Genomic DNA, 7,936 nt, shown 5'->3' on the forward strand with positions numbered 1-7,936 from the left:
GGAGGGACAAGACAGGTACCCTAAAGGCACCACTGTTTGTAGAACCTTTCTTCCAAAAATAGCCTCCGAAGAAGCAAAAGTATTGAATTTGTAAAATTTGGAAAAAGTATGAAGCGAAAACCAAGTCGCCGCCTTACAAATCTGTTCAACAGAAGCCTCATTTTTAAAAGCCCATGTGGAAGCCACTGCTCTAGTAGAATGAGCAGTAATTCTTTCAGGAGGCTGCTGGCCAGCAGTGTCATAAGTCAAACGGATGATGCTTTTCAGCCAAAAGAGAGGTAGCCGTAGCAGTAGCCTTTTGACCTCTCCATTTACCAGAATAAACAGATGTTTGACTGAAATCTTTAGTTGCTTGTAAGTAGAACCACATCAAGATTGTGCAACAGACGTTCCTTCTTTGATGAAGGATTAGGACACAGAGAAGGAACAACAATCTCCTTATTGATATTCCTATTAGAAACAACCTTAGGAAGAAACCCAGGTTTGGTACGCAAAACCACCTTATCTGCATGGAAAATAAGGTAAGGTGAGTCACACTGTAAAGCAGATAACTCAGAAACTCTTCGAGCCGAAGAGATAGCTACTAAAAACAAAACTTTCCAAGATAGAAGCTTAATATCTATGGAATGCATAGGTTCAAACGGAACCCCTTGAAGAACTTTAAGAACTAAGTTTAGGCTCCATGGCGGAGCAACAGGTTTAAATACATTTTATGACACTATGACATTATGACGTCCGCAATGTGTGGGGCTCAGAGTGAGCTGTAAATCGATAAATGTCTAAGCAATTGCTATATTAGTGTAACGATACACGTGAATATCTCTGTATGATAAATCTTGGTATTAGGTTTAAATACAGGCTTGATCCTGACCAAGGCCTGACTAAACGCTTGAACGTCTGGGACATCTGCCAGACATTTGTGTAAAAGAACAGACAAAGCAGATATTTGTCCTTTTAAGGAACTAGCCGATAATCCCTTCTCCAATCCTTCTTGGAGAAAGGACAATATTCTAGGAATCCTAATCTTACTTCATGAGTAACCCTTGGATTCACACCAATAAAAATATTTGCGTCAAATCTTATGATAGATCTTCCTGGTGACAGGCTTTCTAGCTTGAATCAGGGTATCAATGACCGACTCAGAGAAACCACACTTTGATAGAATCAGGCGTTCAATCTCCAAGCAGTCAGACGCAGAGAAATTAGATTTGGATGCATGAATGGACCTTGGATTAGAAGGTCCTGCCTCATTGGCAGAGTCCACGGTGGAACCGATGACATGTCCACTAGGTCTGCATACCAAGTCCTGCGTGGCCACGCAGGTGCTATCAGAATCACTGAAGCTCTCTCCTGCTTGATTCTGGCAACCAGACATAGGAGGAGAGGAAACGGTGGAAATACATAGGCCAGATTGAAGGACCAGGGCACTGCTAGAGCATCTATCAGTACCGCCTGGGGATCCCGGAACCTGGACCCATAACGAGGAAGTTTGGCATTCTGACGGGACGCCATCAGATCCAATTCTGGTGTGCCCCATAAGCTGAGTCAGCTGGGCAAATACCTCCGGATGGAGCTCCCACTCCCCCGGATGAAAAGTCTGACGACTTAGGAAATCCGCCTCCCAGTTCTCTACCCCTGGGATATGGATTGCTGAGAGATGGCAAGAGTGATCCTACGCCCATCGGATTATTTTGGTTACCTCCATCATCGCTAGAGAACTCTGTGTTCCTCCTTGATGATTGATATAAGCTACAGTCGTGAGGTTGTCAGACTGAAATCTGATGAATTTGGCCGCAGCTAGCTGAGGCCACGCCTGAAGCGCATTGAATATCGCTCTCAGTTCTAGAATGTTTATCGGGAGTAAAGTTTCCTCCCGAGACCATAAGCCCTGAGCTTTCAGGGAGTTCCAGACAGCACCCCAGTCTAGCAGGCTGGCATCTGTCGTTACTATGAGCCACTCTGGCCTGCGGAAACACATTCCCTGAGACAGGTGGTCCTGAAACAACCACCAGAGAAGAGAATCTCTGGTCTCCTGGTCCAAATGCAGTTGGGGAAATAAATCTGCATAATCCCCATTCCACTGTTTGAGCATGCATAGTGGTCTGAGGTGTAGGCGGGCAAAAGGAACTATGTACATTGCCGCTACCATGAGTCCAATTACCTCCATACACTGAGCCACTGATGGCTGAGGAATGGAATAAAGAGCTCGGCAAGTGGTTAAGAGTTTTGATTTTCTGACCTCCGTCAGAAATATTTTCATTTCTACCGAGTCTATCAGAGTCCCTAGGAAGGAAACTCTTGTGAGAGGGAAGAGAGAACTCTTTTTTATGTTCACCTTCCACCCGAGAGCCAACACGATGCCCATGTGAGACTTGGCTAGCTGGAAAGTCAACGCCTGAATCAAGATGTCGTCTAGATTAGGCGCCACTGCTATGCCCCGCGGTCTTAGAACCACCAAAAGGGACCCTAGCACCTTTGTGAAAATTCTGGGAGCCGTGGCCAACCCGAAGGGAAGGGCCACAAACTGGTAATGCCTGTCCAGAAAGGCGAATCTGAGGAATTGATGATGATCTCTGTGAATAGGGATGTGTAGATACGCATCTTTTAAGTCCACGGTAGTCATATATTGACTCTCCTGGATCAGAGGTAGAATAGTCCGAATAGTCTCCATCTTGAATGATGGTACTCTGAGGAACTTGTTTAGAATTTTGAGATCCAAGATTGGTCTGAAAGTTCCCTCTTTTTTGGGAACCACAAACAGGTTTGAGTAAAAACCTAGGTATTTTTGTGTAGTGTGATAGGAGCGCCTAAAGGTGGATTCCTGCTGCTAAAAAAGTTCTTCCCTCAAAGAGAACTAAATGGTGGATAAGAAGAAAAAAATGGGGTTTATTTAGCAGCGCTAAAAAAAGCTAGGAAATTATGATACCAATCTAATTTATGTTTTATACAATCTAGTTTATTTAAAAATTCTTATAACACATAAAAACAACAGCAAATGCTTTTCCTAATTAATAAAGGGACGTCTCCCTTATACAACACTTATAAAAACAGACTAGAACCATATAATCCTAGAATTCCAGGTATAAAGGAATTAATTCTATAGATAACATATGGCAAGCAACAAATTTCTAAGATAAATGGTGAATAGAATATTTAAAAGGCACAAATGTATCAATCCTAACAGCTTTACAGTTCTTCAGTAACAAATACAGTTATACGGTTACACAGTTACTTTCCTTGGACATATAATTGGCTCAGGTGTGCTGGATAGTTAAAATGGCAAAAAACAGCCGTTATTCTGATTTAGGTGCCAAAGCAATTGTGGTTAATGGAAATGGTTAATTTAACAGATGAATACCTTGATGTCTTTAAAGTTCAGTTAGCATGTTTTAAAAAACGTAGTGCAAAGAGGTACCTTAATCTGCCCTGGTTGCAACCGCTGATATTCTTCACTGTGAGGGATTCACAGACTGTTTGTTCCTGGTGCTTCTGATAAGTCACCTGACCTTCTCTTTGATTCAGAGGTCAGGGGTGATGATCCGTTCTGGTGATGTAGTTATCCTTTTTTTTTTTTTTGTTTTCCTTTCTTCTTATAGCCCAAATATTGTTTTCATCTGGGTTCCCTCAGACTTCTTAAGGTTTGAAGAAATCTTTGGTCAGTGTTTAGCAGTAACACCGTATTCCCTGAAGTTACCAAAGGTAGATTTTAACTTGCAGGGTCAGGAGAAAAGTTTAAAGTTGCAGGGTCACACAGCTTTGTGACAGTAGTAAATGAAGTTTAGTAGAGTGTAGCAGGTCCCATTCAACGCGTTTCACCCTTCTGGGCTTTATCAAGAATGCTTATCCTGCTAGCTTCTGGCTTTTTAAAGATATGAATGTGTTTTGATTGGTTTCTTCATTTCCTTTTGATTTCTATCAACACCTGTGTGGCTTCCAATGTAAAGGTGGACTTTATTTAAGTTGGTAATGATTGTTTCTGTGTTGTTATTTAGTTACATCATACACAAGGAAGAGAACTTTTCATTTCTGCTTTCTTAGCATTCACACAATTCAACTTATATATTTCAATTCTAAAGTGCCTTTATTAGATAATATACATTTAGATCGTGCAAACTTAAAATTACCTAAACTGAAACGAAAATATAAGAATCAGAATTATCATTCCCATATCTAGAATTATTGTAAGTTAGTAGAAATTAACAATATATACATATTCCTTTTCAACAAAGGATAGTAAGTTCAACAATTTATAAATTTGTAACAATTTAAAAATGGACGAAACGAAAATATAAGAATCAGAATCATCATTCCCATATCTAGAATTATTGTTAGTGGGTAAAAATTAACGATATTTTTTTCTTCTGAGTAAAAACCTAGCCCTTGTTCCGCTTTTGGAACTGGACGGATCACTCCCATGGTATGTAGGTCTTCTACACAGCGTAAGAACGCCTCTCTCTTTGTCTGGTTTGCAGATAATTGAGAAACGTGAAATCTCCCCCGGGGGGGGGGGGGGGGGAGTCTTTGAAGTCCAGAAGATATCCCTGGGACACAATTTCTAAAGCCCAGGAATCGTGAACATCTCTTGCCCAAGCCTGAGCGAAGAGAGAGAGTCTGCCCCCTACTAGATCCGGTCCCGGATCGGGGGCTACCCTTTCATGCTGTCTTGGAGGCAGCAGCAGGCTTCTTGTTCCAAACCTGGTTAGGTCTCCAGACTGACTTGGATTGGGCAAAATTCCCCTCTTGCTTTGCAGCAGGGGAAGCTGAAGCGGGACCACCCTTGAAGTTCCGAAAGGAACGAAAATTATTTTGTTTGGTCCTCATTTTATTTGTTTTATCCTGAGGGAGGGCGTGGCCTTTCCCTCCAGTGATGTCTGAAATAATCTCTTTCAGTTCAGGCCCGAATAGGGTCTTTCCTTTGAAAGGGATGTTCAAAAGTTTAGATTTTGATGACACATCAGCAGACCAGGACTTAAGCCATAACGCCCTGCGTGCTAAAATGGCAAAACTTGAATTCTTTGCCGCTAATTTAGCCAGTTGGAAAGCGGCATCTGTAATGAAAGAATTATCCAACTTAAAGGGACACTGAACCCACATTTTTTCTTTTGTAATTCAGAAAGAGCATGCAATTTTAAGCAACTTTATAATTTACTCCTATAATCAATTTTTCTTCGTTCTCTTGCTATCATTATTTGAAAAAGAAGGCATCTAAGCTTTTTTTTGGTTTCAGTACTCTGGACAGCACTTTTTTATTGGTGGATGAATTTATCCACCAATCAGCAAGGACAACCCAGGTTGTTCACCAAAAATGGGACGGCATCTAAACTTACATTCTTGCATTTCAAATAAAGATACCAAGAGAATGAAGAAAATTTGATAATAGGAGTAAATTAGAAAGTTGCTTAAAATGTCATGCTCAATCTGAATCACGAAAGAAAAATTTTGGGTACAGTGTCCCTTTAAGGGCCTTAATTCTGTCCATAATATCCTCTAATGGAGTCTCCATCTGAAGAGCCTCTTCTAGAGCCTCGAACCAGAAGGCAGCTGCAGTAGTTACAGGAACAATGCACGCAATAGGTTGGAGAAGAAAACCTTGATGAACAAAAATTTTCTTCAGGAGACCCTCTAACTTTTTATCCATAGGATCTTTAAAAGCACAACTGTCTTCGATAGGTATAGTTGTATGCTTAGCCAGAGTAGAAATAGCTCCCTCCACCTTAGGAACTGTCTGCCACAAGTCCCGCATGGTGTCAGATATGGGAAACATTTTCTTAAAAACAGGAGGGGGAGCGAACGGAATGCCTGGTCTATCCCACTCCTTAGTAACAATATTCACAATCCTCTTAGGGACTGGAAAAACATCAGTGTAAACAGGAACCTCTAAGTATTTGTCCATTTTACACAATTTTTCTGGGACCACTATAGGGTCACAATCATCTAGAGTCGCTAATACCTCCCTGAGCAATAAGCGGAGGTGTTCAAGCTTAAATTTAAAGGCCGTCATATCAGAATCTGTCTGAGGGAGCGTCTTTCCTGAATCAGAAATTTCTCCCTCAGATAACAAATCCCTTACCCCTACTTCAAAACATTGTGAGGGTATATCGGATACGGCTACTTAAGCGTCAGACGGCTCAGCATTTGTTCTTAACCCAGAGCTGTCACGCTTTCCTTGTAAACCAGGCAGTTTAGAGAAAACCTCTGTGAGGGTTTTATTCATAACTGTGGCTATGTCTTGTAAAGTAAATGAATTTGACGCACTAGAGGTACTTGGCGTCACTTGTGCGGGCGTTACTGGTTGTGACACTTGGGGAGAGCTAGACGTTAAACCCTCATTTCCTTCTGTCTGAGAATCATCTATTGCAATATTTTTAAGTGCTAAAACATGCTCTTTATAATTTATAGACATATCAGTGCAAGTGGGACACATTCTAAGAGGGGGTTCCACAATGGCTTCTAAACACATTGAACAAGGATTTTCCTTGGTGTCAGACATGTTAAACAGGCTAGTAATGTAACAAGCAAGCTTGGAAAATACTTTAATCAAAGTAAATAACACTTAGAAAAAAAACGGTACTGTGCCTTTAAGAGAAAAAAAGCTGCACAAACTCTGCAAAACTGTGTAAAAAAGCAGTAAACAAAACAAAATTTTTACAGTAGCATCATAAAGCCTTAGTAACTTTGCACAACTATGCAAATAAACAATTAACCCCTTAATGCAAAAACCGGATTGACAAAACGTCAAAACCGGTAAAAAAAACGTTCAGCACCTTGCCACAGCTCTACTGTGGCGCCTACCTGCCCTTTAGGAACGATTGTGGGGGAAAAAACTTCTTTACAGCCCTCAAACACAGTAGGAACCTCTGGAGAAGTAGCTGGATGTTTCTGAGGAAAAGAAACTGCGCAACTGAGGCGCGAAAATAGGCCCCTCCCACCTCGCTCGATGTTATGGGGCCTAAAAGAAACACAACAGAGTGTTTCTTAAACTAGCCATGTGGGTTAATAACCCTTAAACAAGCCACAATGACCCCTTAAAGTCCCTCAAAAAACGTTATATTTGCAATAAAACCAAAAAGTTTTTTCCTATCAGTGTCACTAGTAACTAATGAGCCCTTTATGCAAGCTGGGATTCCTTTTTGTCTGAATACAGCTTATCCTTCCCTCATGGGGATATTTCCAGCCTTTTCTAGAAATAACACAGTCTGTCTAGAAAAAAATAGACTGAAAATACCTCAATGCAGTTTAGCCTGCAAACCGTTCCCCCAACTGAAGTTTTCCTGTACTTTTCATCACTTGTGAGAACAGCAGTGGATCTTAGTTACAAAGTGCTAAGATCATCATCCTCCTTGCAGAAATCTTCATCCCTTTTCTGCCAGAGAGTAAATAGTGCACACCGGTACCATTTAAAATAACAAATTTTTGCTTGAGAAAATAAAAACTAACATTTTTCACCACACTCACTTTACCCTTCCTAGCAGTTAAGCAGGCAAAGAGAATGACTGGGGGGGCGGAGCTAAGGGAGGAGCTATATAGACAGCTCTGCTGTGGGTGCTCTCTTTGCCACTTCCTGTTAGGAAGGAGAATATCCCACAAGTATGGATGAATCCATGGACACGATACATCTTACAAGAGAAATTAATAATACATTTTGCAATGATTCCTATTGAGTATAAGACACAGCTTAGTGTTTTATTTTATTACAACAATGACACTGACTATTTAACATCCCTTTAATAATCTTCTAATGCCCTGTTTTTTAAACTTGTCGTCAGGCCTCCCTAAGAGGCAACATTTTAAGGTTTACCTTGAGTGGGAGCAGGTAAAATAACCAAGTTTACTAATCAGCTGAGTATTTCACCTGAAATACAGTTCAGATATCCTCAAAATCTGGAGTGTTACAGGATACCCTCTTTTTAAGATTTCTCTAAAAAGTAGTGAGGTC

Source organism: Bombina bombina, chromosome 1 (genome assembly GCF_027579735.1).
Source record: "Bombina bombina isolate aBomBom1 chromosome 1, aBomBom1.pri, whole genome shotgun sequence".
In the NCBI taxonomy this organism is placed as follows: Eukaryota; Metazoa; Chordata; class Amphibia; order Anura; family Bombinatoridae; genus Bombina; species Bombina bombina.